Below are 15104 nucleotides of genomic sequence, written 5' to 3' on the forward strand. Positions count from 1 at the left end.
ATGTCATATCATTCTACTATTATTTAAACCGTCTCTTTATTTTCCAATCTGAAATGGTATAAATTGATAGCACACTAACCATTGATACTTATGAGTTCTTGATCTGTAATCCAGTGGTGTCGTGAAGCTGCCAACTCCTTCACAATGTCATTTCCTGCCATGTCTTGACCTGAACAATACCATATTGTGTTAATGCAGTTTTAAACTATGTCACTTTATTCGTCAGTAAGAAATGTGATGAATTGTCAGCACTGATACTTTTATGTGCAAAACCTGTCATCTGTCTACTTGTTTATCTTTCAGAGTGAGGAAGATATAAGTGTTGAACAAGCGCAACCTCATCATCTTGCTCAACTGCTTGCGCTGCAGCTCCCCAGCAGGGCTAACCTTTCTTGAACTCTATTGAAGTGTTGTCGGTTTTGTATATTATTTTGTCGGTGTGTTTATTTGCACTGGTGGAGATCTTTGATGCCCAGTGTATGTAATCTGCTGTTTGCTTGTGCTTTATTATCATAGTGGCGAACTTTGATGCCCAGTAGATGTAATATGTCGTAATTAATTTATTTTATAGTCTAGGTTTTTTCTTATTCACGATGCTGTAGTTATTTTACTGTATATATATCATGTCTTCGCAGTAAACCGGCCAAACCATAAAATTACGGTACATAATCGGGCCGTCATGCAATCACGATGTAGGTTGGGCCTGAAATGTGCCGAACAGCTCACGGGCCGGCAACAGCCCGAAATGAACCCCGGCCCATGATTGTGCGAATCAAATCACGGGCTTTTAACAAGCCAAAATTGTCTCGGTCCTTGTTTGGCCCAATCAGATATCGGCTGCGAGCAGGCCGGATGCAAACCAGGTCGTAGTTAGGCCCAACTATATGACAGGCTTTTAACAGGCCGAAATTAATATAGGGTCGAAATGTTAAACGAGCCCTTAACAGGCCAAAACTAATATCAGGCTGAATTGCTAAGTGGGCCTTTAGCAAGTCGTCCCAAAAGCATAGTGTCCAGTTGATGGGCCGAATCTGATATGGGCCATAATTGAGCCCAAAGCCTCTTAAAGGGCAGGACCTGGTCTGGGCCGTAATTTGGCCCAGAACGTGGTAGGCTTTTAACGGATCGGATCTCATATGGGCCACTATTAGGCCCGGAGCGTGGCATGCCATTAATGGACCGGATCAAATATGGGCTGGCATTTGGCCCAAAACATGGAAGCCAGTTAATGGGTCGGCCTACTAGGGTCCTCAAAATCTTGTGGGCCTACAGCTAGGATGGCCCATTAATGTCGGCGAAATCTCGTGGGCCTTTAGCTGGGCCGGCCCATTATGATCCGCAAGAATCTTGTGGGCCTTTACCTGGGCCGGCCCATTATGGCACACAAAAATCTTGTGGGCCTTTACCTGGGCCGGCCCATTATGGCCCGCAAAATCTTGCGGGCCTTTAGCTGGGCCAGCCCATTATGGTCCGCAAAATCTCGTGGGCCTTTAGCTGGGCTGGCCCATTATGGTCCACTAAATCTTGTGGGCCTTCAGTTGGGCCGGCCCATTTAAACTTGATGGGTCTGTCCATGTGTCAACATATCATAGGCGCGTCTTGCCCATTGGATGAGTGACACCTGTGCCAACGTGGACCTGGCACGTGTCTCCTCCAGCCAATGATGATTTTACACGTGGAAAATCCCCATTGGTCGGGGCTGTTAATGGGTTATCGGATCCAAAACCCGACCCGATAGCTTAACGGCGTTCCGTTACGGTGGATGCCATGTGTCGGTCACCCTTGACGAAAGCACTTCTGTGACGCGCGATTTATCGTCATGGAAGTGGACACTTTCGTGATGATAATTTTGGTAATGTCATGGAACACTTCTACGACAGCACAGGTATGACTATCTTGATTCTGTCATAAAATCGTCATGGATGTACATGCATGATAGAAAACGCAACCTACTATGACAAACACGTATCATCACGGAAGTGTATTTTTTTTGTAGTGCTCGTAAGTGACCGTGAAGGGATTGACAACCCCTTTATCACGTTGGTTGCGAGGTTCTTATTCGTTTGTGTAGGTATGAGGGACTTGCGTGTAGTCTCCTACTGGATTGATACCTTGGTTCTCAAAAACTGAGGGAAATACTTACGCTACTTTGCTGCATCACCCTTTCCTTTTCAAGGGAAAACCAACGCAGTGCTCAAGAGGGAGCAAGGTGTAGGATGAAGATGGTCTTTCTCAAACAACCCTGCAACCAAATACAAGAAATCTCTTGTGTCCCCAACACACCCAATACAACGGCAAATTGTATAGGTGCACCAGTTCGGCGAAGAGATGGTGATAAAAGTGTAATATTGATGATAGAAATATATTTTTATAATCTGAATAAATAAAAAACAGCAAGGTAGCAAAGAGTAAACGGGCACAAAAATAGTATTGCAATGTTTGAAAATGAGGCCTAGGGTCCGTACTTTCGCTAGTGCAATCTCTCAACAGTGCTAATATAATTGGATCATATAACCATCCCTCAACGTGCGATGAAGAATCACTCCAAAGTTCTTATATAGCGGAGAACATAAGAAGAAATTGTTTGTAGTTATTCTTTCTGATCGATCTATCCAAGAGTTCGTACTAAAATAACGCAAAGTTATTCTTTCCAATCGATCTATCAAGAGTTTGTACTAAAATAACACTAAGTTATTCTTTCCGATTGATCTATCAAGAGTTTGTACTAGAATAACACCAAAGCAAATTCAGATTCACAATACTCAATCCAACACAAAGAACCTCAAAGAGTGCCCCAAGATTTCTACCGGAGAAACAAAAGACGAGAACGTGCATCAACCCCTATGCATAGATTACCCCAATGTCACCTCGGGAATCCGCGAGTTGAGTTCCAAAACATGTATCAAGTGAACCAATATGATACCCCATTGTCACCACGAGTATTCATATGCAAGACATATATCAAGTGCTCTCAAATCCATGAAAGTATTCAATCCGATAACAACGAAACCTCAAAGGGATTGGTCTTTGGTGGCTACAGAGCCTTGTGGCGGCAGAACTTCTGATCTAGGTTAACCCCGAGGGTGTTCAGAATATTTGGGAATTTATAGGGCAAAGAGGGGGCGCGGGAGGCCACTAAGGTGGGCACAACCCACCTGGGCGCGCCTGCCCCCAGGCGCGCCCAGGTGGGTTGTGCCCTCCTCGGGGCACCCCCCCAGGTGCTGCTCTGGCCCATCCTGGGTGTTCTGGTCCATAAAAATGTTGAAAAAGTTTCGCGGTGTTTGGACTCCGTTTGATATTTGATTTCCTGCGATGTAAAAACAAGCAAAAAACAGCAACTGGCACTAGGCACTGGGTCAATAGGTTAGTCCCCAAAAATGATATAAAGTTGCTATAAAATGATTGTAAAACATCCAAGAATGATAATATAACGGCATGAATACTTCATAAATTATAGAAACGTTGGAGACGTATCAGCATCCCCAAGCTTAATTCCTACTCGTCCTCGAGTAGGTAAATGATAAAAGAAACAATTTACAAAGTGTGAATGCTAGCAAAGTGCACAAATTAGATCAATGACAATTTCAATCACTTTTCCTAGCATCATAACAGCAATTCTTTCGTATAAAACTTCTCATGTTAAAGTAGCAACCAATTCACATGTTAAGGTTCAAACAATGAACTCTATTGAAACTCAACAACCTATGTTCTTAGTCACCAAGCAATTGCAATTCAACTTATTCAACGGAGTTTAAGTAAGAGCTCCACATACTCAACCATCATATAGTCTTCTATGGTTGCTAACACTCACCTCATACACATGAGCAAAACGTTTCAACTGGACACATAGAAAGATAGGGGCTTATAATTTCGCCTCCCAACGTATTCACCTCAAGAGTGATGTCAACAATAATAACTCATGCTACCCATATCCAACTGGATATATGTGCCTAGATCTTTCCTCACCACATGATGCTTGCCAAAAGAGAAAAATAAAAAGGAATAGAGAGATAAACTTTGACTCTTTCTTGAAAGTAAATACATAAAAGCAAAAGATAGGCCCTTCACAGAGGGAAGGAGAGGTTGGCATGCGCTTATTTGTTTGTATGCTCAACCCCTTAGTGCAAAAGAATGTCACGTTACATTGCCCCTTATGATAGCAACCTTTATTATGTAGTCTGTTGCTTCTATTCTTTGCCATCACAAGTTCGTACAACGCTCAACTTTCTCTTACACTAAATGATCTAACACTTTTAGAAGCAATTTTATTGCCTTGTTGCACCGATGACAACTTACTTGAAGGATCTTGCTCAATCCTTAGGTAGGTATGGTGGACTCTTGAAGATAAGATTCGGGTTTAAGGGTTTTTGGATGCACAAGTAGTATCTCTACTTGGTGAGGAATTTTTGGCTAGCAAAGATGGGGGGCAAGCACCACATGTTAAAGGATCTATGACAATATAACTTCTATGTGAATATGAACAAACATAAATCATTATGTTGTCTTCCTTGTCCAACATCAACAACTTTGGCATATAATATTTTGATGGGGGCTCACAATCACAAAAGATTTCCAGGATAGTATATTTGCATGTGAAAGTTCTCTTCCTTCTACTAATTATTCGTGAATTGCTTGTATGACCATATTGTGATTGTCAAGCCTCAAAAGATTTCACTTTCTAAACCCAATGTGAAGCTACCACTAGGCATGATATGATTTCAACTTCATGGCATTCAATTTATTCAACAATTTACTCATAGGATATAAGTGAAGCACAAGAGTAAATGACAAGCTACTCCAAAAAGATATAAATGAAGATCATGAGCATAATATTTCTTTCTCTCAAATTGATTTAAGTGAAGCAAGAGAGAATTTATTCAAAAATACTAAAGCACACCATGCTCAAAAAGATATAAGTGGAGCACTAGAGCAATTCCATACAAAAGATCTTCGTTGACGTGATGTGAATGCCGCTTACCTAGCCTCCCTAGCAACTATTTGAGGACTCGATAATTGTTGAAGAGGAAAGGTGGGATGCCTATCGGGGCATCCCCAAGCTTAGATGCTTGAGACTTCTTGAAATATTATCTTGGGGTGCCTTGGGCATCCCCAAGCTTAAGCTTTTGTGTCTCCTTAATTATTCTCATATCACAGTTTTCCTAAATCTCAAAAGCTCCATCCACACACAACTCAACAAGAACTCGTGAGATGAGTTAGTATAAACCAATGCAAAAACCTTATCATTCTCTTCTGCAGCAAATCACTAAAATTAATATTCAACATTGCATACTAAATGCCTCTGCATATTTAATACTCCTATCCTCAAATAGAATCATTAAACAAGCAAACATATGCGAACAATGCAAACATAATAGCAATCTGCCCAAACAGTACAGTCTGTAAAGCATGCAAGAGTATCAATACTTCCCTAACTCCAAAAGTTATGAACATTTACCACAGTGTACAAATTTATCAGAGCTTATTTTGCAAAAAGTTTCAACATTTTATCACATTCTAACTTTCTAGGGAATTTTTGCAACTGTGGTAAACTTTCTGTTTTCAAACAACATGTATACTTGCAAAATTAGCATGGCAAAGGATATCAATGCCACTATTATTGAAATAAAATATGCAAAACATTATTCTAAATAACATCATGCAAATCCTAACAAAATAAATTGATGCTCCAAGCAAAACACATATCATGTGACAAATGAAAACATAGCTCCAAGTGAGGTTACCAATAATGTTGGAGACGAAAGAGGGGATGCCTTCCAGGGCATCCCCAAGCTTAGTTGCTTGGATCTTCCTTGAATATTATCTTGGGGTGCCTTGGGCATCCCCAAGCTTAGGGTCTTGTCACTCCTTATTCTCCTCATATCGATATCTCACCCAAAACATGAAAAACTTCAATCACACTAAACTTAACGATACTTTGTGAGATAGGTTAGTATGATAAAGAGCAAACCATTTCACTTTGGTACTGTCAAAGACAAGATTTATAATTGTTTCCACACAATGCCTACTGTAGCATATCATTGATTGCTCTCTGACTATAGCGCCGGAAAAGCTCCTGTCTACTAGGACTACGTCGGTATTTTCCCAAAGAGGAAGGGATGATGCAGCACAACGATGGTAGGTATTTCCCTCAGTGAAGAAACCAAGGTTATTGAACCAGTAGGAGAACCAAGCAACACAACATAAACAACACCTGCACACAAATAACAACACCTCGCAATCCGACGTGTTAAAGGGGTTGTCAATCCCTTTCGGGTAACGATGCCAGAAAATTGTAGTAGATTGAAATAATAGATCGCAAATAAATAAAGTGCAACAAAGTATTTTTGGTTTAATAGATCTGAATAAAAATGCAAAGGAAAGGTAGACCGCAAGCAAATATATGAGGAAGAAGACCTAGGGGCCGGAGGTTTCACTAGTGGCTTCTCTCGAGAAAGATAGCAAACGGTGGGTAAACAAATTACTGTTGGGCAATTGATAGAACCTCAAATAATTATGATGATATCCAGGCAATGATCATTACATAGGCATCACATCCAAGATTAGTAGACCGACTCCTGCCTGCATCTACTACTATTACTCCACACATCGACCACTATCCAGCATGCATCTAGTGTATTAAGTTCATGGGAAAACGGAGTAATGCAATAAGAACGATAACATGATGTAGACAAGATCCATCTATGTAGAGATAGACCCCCATCGTTTTATCCTTAGTAGCAATGATACATACGTGTTGTTTCCCTTTCTGTCACTGGATCAAGCACCATAAGATCGAACCCACTACAAAGCACCTCTTCCCATTACAAGATAAATAGATCAAGTTGGCCAAACAAAATCCAAATATCAGAGAAGAAATACGAGGCTATAAGCAATCATGCATATAAGAGATTGAAGAAACTCAAATAACTTTCATGGATATAAAAAGATAGATCTGATCATAAACTCAAAGTTCATCGGATCCGAACAAACACACCACAAAAGAGTTACATCATATGGATCTCCAAGAGACCATTGTATTGAGAATCAAGAGAGAGAGAGAGAGAGATGAAGCCATCTAGCTACTAACTACGGACCCGAAGGTCTACAAAGAACTACTCACGCATCATCAGAGAGGCACCAATGGAGGTGGTGAACCCCATCCGAGATGGTGTCTAGATTGGATCTGGTGGTTCTGGACTATGCGGCGGCTGGATGAATATTTCGTCGACTCCCCTGGGTATTTATAGAGCAAAGAGGCGGTCCGGGGGGCACCCGAGGTGGGCACAACCTACCAGGGCGCGCCTAGGCCTCCTGGCGTGCCCTGGTGGGTTGTGCCTCCCTCGGGGCGCGCCTGGCCCCCAGGCGCACCCTGGTGGGTTGTGCTCAGCCCAGCCCACCTCTGGTGCCCCTCTTCTGGTATATAAGTCATTTTGACCTAGAAAAAAATAAGGAGAGGACTTTCGGGATGAAGCGACGCCGTCTTGAGGCGGAACTTGGGCAAGAGCACGTTTGCCCTCCGGTAGAGCGATTCCGCTAGGGGAACTTCCCTCCCAGAGGGGGAAATCATCGTCATCATCATCACCGACAACTCTCCCATCTTGGGGAGGGCAATCTCCATCAATATCTACAACAACACCATCTCCTCTCAAACCCTAGTTCATCTCTTGTGTTCAATCTTTGTACCCGAACTATAGATTGGTACTTGTGGGTGACTAGTAGTGTTGATTACATCTTGTAGTTGATTACTATATGGTTTATTTGGTGGAAGATTATATGTTCAGATCCAATATGCTATTTAATACCCCTCTGATCATGAGCATGATTATCATTTGTGAGTAGTTACTTTTCTTCTCGAGGTCACGGGAGAAATCTTGTTGCAAGTAATTATGTGAATTTTATATGTGTTCGATATTTTGATGGTATTATATGTTGTGATTCCCTTAGTGGTGTCATGTGAACATCGACTACATGACACTTCACCATATTTGGGCCTATGGGAATGCATTGTGGAGTAGTTATTAGATGATGGATTACGAGAGTGACAGAAGCTTAAACCCTAGTTTATGCGCTATTCCGTAAGGGACCGATTGGATCCAAAAGTTTAATGCTATGGTTAGAATTTATTCTTAATACTTTTCTCGTAGTTGCGGTTGCTTGTGAGGGGGTTAATCATAAGTAGGAGGTTTGTTCAAGTAAGAATAGCACCTAAACACCGATCCACCCACATATGAAATTATGAAAGTAGCGAATGCAAATCAAACCAACATGATGAAAGTGACTACATGAAATTCCCGTGTACCCTCAAGAACGCTTTGCTTATCATAAGAGATCGTTTTGGCCTGTCCTTTGCCTCAAAAGGATTGGGCTACCTTGCTGCACTTTTGTTACTATTATCATTACTTGCTCGTTACAATTTATCTTGCTATCAAACTACTCGTTACTTACAATTTCAGTGCTTGCAGACATTACCTTGCTGAAAACCACTTGTCATTTCCTTCTGCTCCTCATTGGGTTCGACACTCTCATTTATCGAAAGGACTATGATTGATCCCCTATATTTGTGGGTCATCACTCGGCAACCATGCTTCGGTAAGGCCATCCATGCCAAAGATGTCGTGGCGTAACACGATCACCTATGGGGCCATCGGCCCCTTGTGGTTCGGCAAGGGGGGGCATTGCACGAAGAGCGGAGGTCGTGGAGCAGCACGGCAACAGTGAGGCGGGGAGATTTTTACATAGGTTCAGGCCACTGCGAAAAGTAAAACCCTACTCCTGCTTTGGTGGATTGGATGGAGGACCGTGACGAACACGCAATGCTCAAGCCCGACAAGGTTGCCTCGGGGAGAGCAGCTGCGCGCGTAAGAATGTACAAGGGTCCAAATCCTATTTTGGGTTGCCATGGCCCTCCTTTTACAGGCTTAAGGGGTTACCATAGTGGCAAATCAGTTATTACCTACTAATTGGATAGCCAACAGAGCTATCATACCTAAATATATCAGTTAGGACAAAATGCATTAAATGCACCGCTAGGTGTCATGCTAAGGATGAAGCCCGGCAAGCCTGTCGTGCCGCTCAACTACCCTCTTGTCTGTCTGCATGACATGCCTCTAGACGGGTGTCACGCAAGGTGGATATTTTCTCTGAATGGCTGCCATGTGCCAAATGACAGCCACTTAATCATTTGGGGGCTAGACACCACACTAATAAAGTGACATGCGTTGCTGTGCGGTGAGTCTTGGCATGGAGATCCGCCCCTGGGGACCCCTGCAGGCCCGCTGCAGAAATCTTGTGACTCACTCTTGATGGGGCCTCGACCTGGCCGGGCTCGCCTGCCCGGCGAAGGGAGGTTTGTCCTTGGTGAAATCTTGTTCCCTTGGCTTGTCTTGGTCTTCTTGATCCACCCTTTGATTCTTCAAAGAGCTATGTCTCTGGCTTGGTCTTGTCCTGGATGCTTGTTGCTGTCGAGCCCGAGGCCTACTGTCCATGCACAAGTCAGGGGAAACATATACCCCCGTTTATGTTCCCCGACAGTTGGGTGACCGCTTGAGCCTCTCCACACAACCATGGACTCCTTCACAACCATTCTTGGAACTTCCCCGAACCTAAACCTCTCGGTCGTGAGATCGGTGGATCCGAATCAACCCCGAACATCCCTAAACATGTTCGGTTTATTTGTTAGACTACCCCTAACCTTTTTATCTCGATCGTCTGATGTAAATCAGAGGGTCCAAACCTAGTCCTACTTTTCTATATATAGACCACCCACATTCTAAATCAGTGCAAACCCTAGCTCCTAGCCTACCCTAACCCTCGCGCCGCCGCCACTCCATTTTCCTCGGGATCCCTCCCGATCGAGCCGCCACCCACCTTAGAGTCCCCATCCACCCAACCAGATCGCTCCGACCAGCTCCCTTGATTTTTGCCGCCACCCAACTACAGCAAACCACCACCTTCTCCTCATCGTTTTTGGCAGCTAGCCAACCAATGCACAGCCCGCTCCCCTCCCGTTCAATCCATCCACCGATCCATCTAACCAGCACATAGCCACCCCGTGGAGATCGAGCTCCCTCCAACCAGCAAGCATCCATCCGCATTCAGTCACAGCAGCGCCCAAGGGCCTCCATCAGCTAGCAGCTCCAACGATCAGACCCCAACAGATGAGCTTTGCTGGCCCCCTACCTCCTTGCTTCACCAGCTTTCTATCTCCCTCCCTGGCCTCACTTTCTCTCTTGCAACAGTAGTCGCAGGAGCTCCGTCATGGCCATGGAGCCTTAAGTCCCGCCGCCGAAGCTCGCCCTCAAACCGACCCCTCGGCCAGCGACTTCTTCTTTGTCAGGAACCGATTCCAGAATTGCCGGGCAGATTCTCTGGGCTGTTGTGTGATGTGGTTCAAGTTGTCGGCATCCGGAGGCTGGACATAGGTGCCTTGGAAGTTCGCTCGAAAGGCATCCTCGAGCTCTTCCCAACAACCTATAGAGTCTTCGGAAGGCTGTTCAACTAGTGTCTAGTCTGTCCTTTGAGCTTCAGTGGCAAGTACTTGATGGCATGGAGGTCATCTCCTCGCGCCATATGAATGTGGAGTAAAAAAATCCTCTATCCATACGGTCGGGCCTATAGTTCCATCGTATGCCTCGATGTTCACGGGCTTGAAGCCCCCAGGAATTGGTGTTGCATTACCCTGTCTGTAAAATATAGGGGGGTGCGGCGCCTCGAACTCGGGCTACTTCACATTGGAGGTCTTCGGCCATCCGAGTCTGCTGCTGTGCCCGAACTCTATCGTTTCGGTTCAGCCAAGCATAGTATTCCTCCTAGCAAGTGGGTGGGTTTTCCTTTGGTCCGTAGATGGAACTTGTATAGCCTCCTTGAGCATCCAGGTCATGGCGGAGGTCGTATTCTTAGGTTGGCCGCGCTATTTCCTTGTGACAACGGCGAGGTGGGGCGGCGGGGTATTTGGCCTCATCGGCTCTTCGGTCCTGTCCTCGAGGGGGGCGGTCCGGCTGTTCGACGTAGGTGTGAGCTGCGCGTGTTGGCTATACGGCCTCGTCGTCGAACTGTGGTAGTAATCTTTGCTTTGGGTAGCTTTTAGTCTGCTGTTCATGACCGTATCCCTCCTCGGCAGCTAGGACTTTAGTCCATCGGTCGTTGAGGGTTTCTTGTTCGGCCTTCATTTTTTGTTTCTGCTTCTTTAGGCTGCGAGCAGGGGCGATGAGTTGCCGCTTGAACCGCTCCTGCTCCAGAGGGTCTTCGGGGACGATGTAATCCTCCTCCCCTAGATTGATCTCCTCTTCGGAGAGAGGGAGGTAGTTGCTGTCTTCGAAGTCATTGAGGTCTTCTAGGTTGAGCGGATCCTCATGCTCCTCGGGGTCATTCTGCTGATGATCATTAGCGGCGGCGCCGACGAGGTCGTCTGTATTGTCTGGGGTGCCATCTTCTGCAGATTCCATGTTGCTTGCATGGCTTCGACGTGCCTTAGGATGGCGATGCAATCTACAGCGTTTGGGTGGCTCATCTTCGGGTTTGTTGTTGTCCTGTTTAGGCGTGTCATCACCATCTTTGGGGGTGTCCACTATGTAGATGTTGTAGGTGGACATGGACGTGGTTGACCAGAGGCCTATGACGGGGGGTGACATCGGTGTTAAACATGGCTCCGCTATCCTCGTCCATGTATTGGGTGTTTTCGGAATTGTAATCCAACATGTCGGTTAAATCCTCAACAGTGGCTACTAGGTGGGTGGTGGGTGGGCCATAAAATTCCCCGTGGTATGCTTTGACAGGCTGCATGACGCAAGCTGAGGGCAGGTCCTCCCGAATAGCCATCTTCTGGATTTGGTACAGCGCCTCATTTAGTAGGGCGAGGGCGGCTGGGCTTGTGGTGGTGGGAGTTCCAGGCCGAATTCTGTCGCGGAGGGGTGAGGGGTGATCCGTGCCCCAGCCAGGTTCGGGTTTTCAAGGACCGAGTCAAGTTCGGGATTCAGGACCGGGCTGTCTTTGGTAGCCGAAGATAGGCTTTGGTCCTAGGCGCAGTCTCTGCACTGAGGCTCAAGGCCGAGTTGATTCAGGCCAGGAGTGGTTCCTGGCTACCGACCGTTGATTCTTCGCAAGGGCTCAAGGGCAAAAGTGCGCCGTGAGGAGAGGGTTCGGCTGAGAATGACTCTCATCATCCTAATCCTCCTTTCGCCTGGAGGCCTAGAGATGGGTCTTCGGTGGGTATTTCGAGCGTGGTTGAAGGCGTTTTCTGGCTTTCGCTCGAAGCAGAGCCCTCAGAGCTCGAGGTCGGCTCGAGGACCGGGGCCGATCCATAGATCAGGTAGGAGAGGGGCTTTAGAATGGGCGTGACGAGGCATGTGGGGTGCAGGAGGAGGTTGTGAATCTGGCAAAGACCAGATCGCCTCGTACATCCACAATGTACTCCAAATTGGCGAATCGAATCTGGCGCTTAGGGGCGAAGTTGTCGATTTGGTCTAGATGACCAGCTGGGTTGGTGTGCAGCATGATGCTGCCGAACGCGAAGAGTTGTCCAGGGACGAAGAGGTCCCCGGAACCGACGCCCTCTCTGATGACCAGGTGAGCCATTGATCTATGAGCGATCCGACAGCAGAAGTCCCAATGAAAGCACCAATGTCGGTGTCAAAACCGGCGGATCTCGGGTAGGGGGTCCTGAACTATGGATCTGGGATCGATGGGGAACAGGAGAAAAGGGACATTAGGTTTTACCCAGGTTCTGGCCCTCCCGAAGAGGTAAAACCCCACTCCTGCTTGATTATATTCGATGGGTATGGTTACAGAGTTGATCTACCTCGAGATCAGGTGAGCTATACCCTAGATGGAAGAGGTGATGAATGAAGCTCTAGCCCTAAAGACTAAAACCCTCGGTTTATATAGACACCGATAGGGTTAGGGTTTACACAGAGTCGGCTACACTGAGGCAAAGATCCCACCTATTCTTATCTTGGAAGGCACACCACGAATCCAGAGTTACCTTATCCGATCATGGATCCGTACTCGGGCTTGGCTCCATAGTAGCCCATTAATCCGGCCCAAACATAACAGGTCGGCAGCCCAAGGACTCCTTAATCCAGGACTCCCTCACTGGGTGTCCCACATGTCAATGGCAAGGCATACGACGAACATGCACAACAAATTGGCCATAGTGCAAACATAGGGTGCATCTCATCAAATCACATGCATTCGTCCATGGGTGGTCGTCTTGACGTTATACCTTCGAAGCGGGTAATCGAGGCGATTTGAGTTCATCAAGGGAAATAGTCATTCTCGTGACGGTAGTGGAAGTAGTGGTACACAACATCGGGAAGGAACTTGACGAATCCGAGGTCTTCGGGGTCGAGGGTAGAGGTACTTGGCGGTCGTCATTGGAAGTAGATGCTCTTTTGCCGTAGACGTTTGGGTCTTGGGGTGACAGTAGTCATACACGTCAGTGAAGAACTTGACGCATCCTAGGATCGTTCGGTACTTGGTGGTCTCGGTCTTGGCGACGATAGTGGTACCCGCCCCGTAGATGAACTTAGGCCGTGTGTGTCGTTCTTGCGGCAGTCCGGAATGTAGATGAACTTGGCGGTAGAGAGTCTCATGCTCATGGAATGACGAAGACACACAACGCCGGTTCGTGGGGTGTCTTAGCATCAATGGGGTAGCAAAGGTGGCCGGCCTTGGGTCCTTGGTGGCCGAGATTGCAATCTTGCACGCAACAACAAAGGAGGCAGCAGGAGCGTCAAAAGGTGCATGGGGTGAAGGAGATGAGCAAGGCTAGCGTGGAGGTCCCTCCATGGAAAGGAGATGGTCGAGCCGCAGTAGAGCAGCGGCAACAAGGGTGAGGAGACAAGCAAAGGTTAGGTGCGGGTAGGGTGGGGATCTCGAGACACGGGAGAGGAGGAGGCGTGATATGTCCCCAACGTATCTATAATTTTTTATTTGTTCTGGATGTTTTATATGCAATTATATATCATATTTTAGACTAACATATTAACCTAGTGCCCGGTGGCAGTTGCTGTTTTTTGTTGCTTTTTTTGCTTTTCAGAAAATCAATATCAAATAGAGTCCAAACGGAGAAAAACTTTGGATTAATTTTTCTGGACCAAAAGGGACCCTAGAAGGTTCGGGAGAAGACCTAAAGGGCCGCAAGGGAGCGACAAGCTCGGGAGGAGCGCCACCAAGCTTGTGGGCCCCTCATGGCATCTCTTGACCCAATTACAACTCTATAAATTCCCAAATATCCCCAATACATTAGAGTGCCATCCAAAATACTTTTTCTGCCACAGCAAGTTTCTATTCTTTCGCAATCCCATCTGGAGGCCTTTTCTGGTACTCTGACGGAGGGGGAGTTGATCACGCAGGGCTTCTACATCAATGTTGCCGCCCTTACAATGATGTGTGAGTAGTTTACCACAGAACTACAGGTCCATAGCTAGTAGCTAGATGGCTTGTTCTCTCTCTCTCTCTTTGATCTTCAATACAATGTTCTCCTCGATGTTCTTGGAGATCTATTCGATGGAATCATCTTTTGCGGTGTGTTCGTTGGGATTCGATGAATTGTGAATTTATGATTAGATTATTCATGAATATTATTTGAGTCTTTTCTGAATTCTTGTATGCACAATTGGTATAGCTTTGTATTTCTCTCCGACCGTTTGGTTTGGCCAACTCGATTGGTTTATCTTGCAACGGGGGAGGTGCTTTGTAATGGGTTCAATCTTGTGGTGATCTATATGCGAGTGACAGAAAGGGACAAGACACGTATTTGTATTGTTGCCATTAAGGGGAAAATGACGGGGTTTATTCATATTGGTTGGATTTACTTTGTCTACATCATGTCATCTTGCTTAAGGCGTTACTGTTGGAAATATGCCCTAGAGGAAATAATAAAATGGTTATTATTATGTTTCCTTGTTCATGATAATCGTTTATTAACCATGCTATAATTGTATTGACAGGAAACTCAAACACATGTGTGGATACATAGACAACAACGTGTCCCTAGTAAGCCTCTACCGGACTAGCTCGTTGATCAATGATGGCTATGGTTTCATAGCCATGGACATGAGTTGTCATTTGATAACGAGATCACATCATTAGGAGAATGATGTGAT

The sequence above is a fragment of the Triticum aestivum genome, chromosome 4A (genome assembly GCF_018294505.1).
Source record: "Triticum aestivum cultivar Chinese Spring chromosome 4A, IWGSC CS RefSeq v2.1, whole genome shotgun sequence".
NCBI classification, from domain to species: Eukaryota; Viridiplantae; Streptophyta; class Magnoliopsida; order Poales; family Poaceae; genus Triticum; species Triticum aestivum.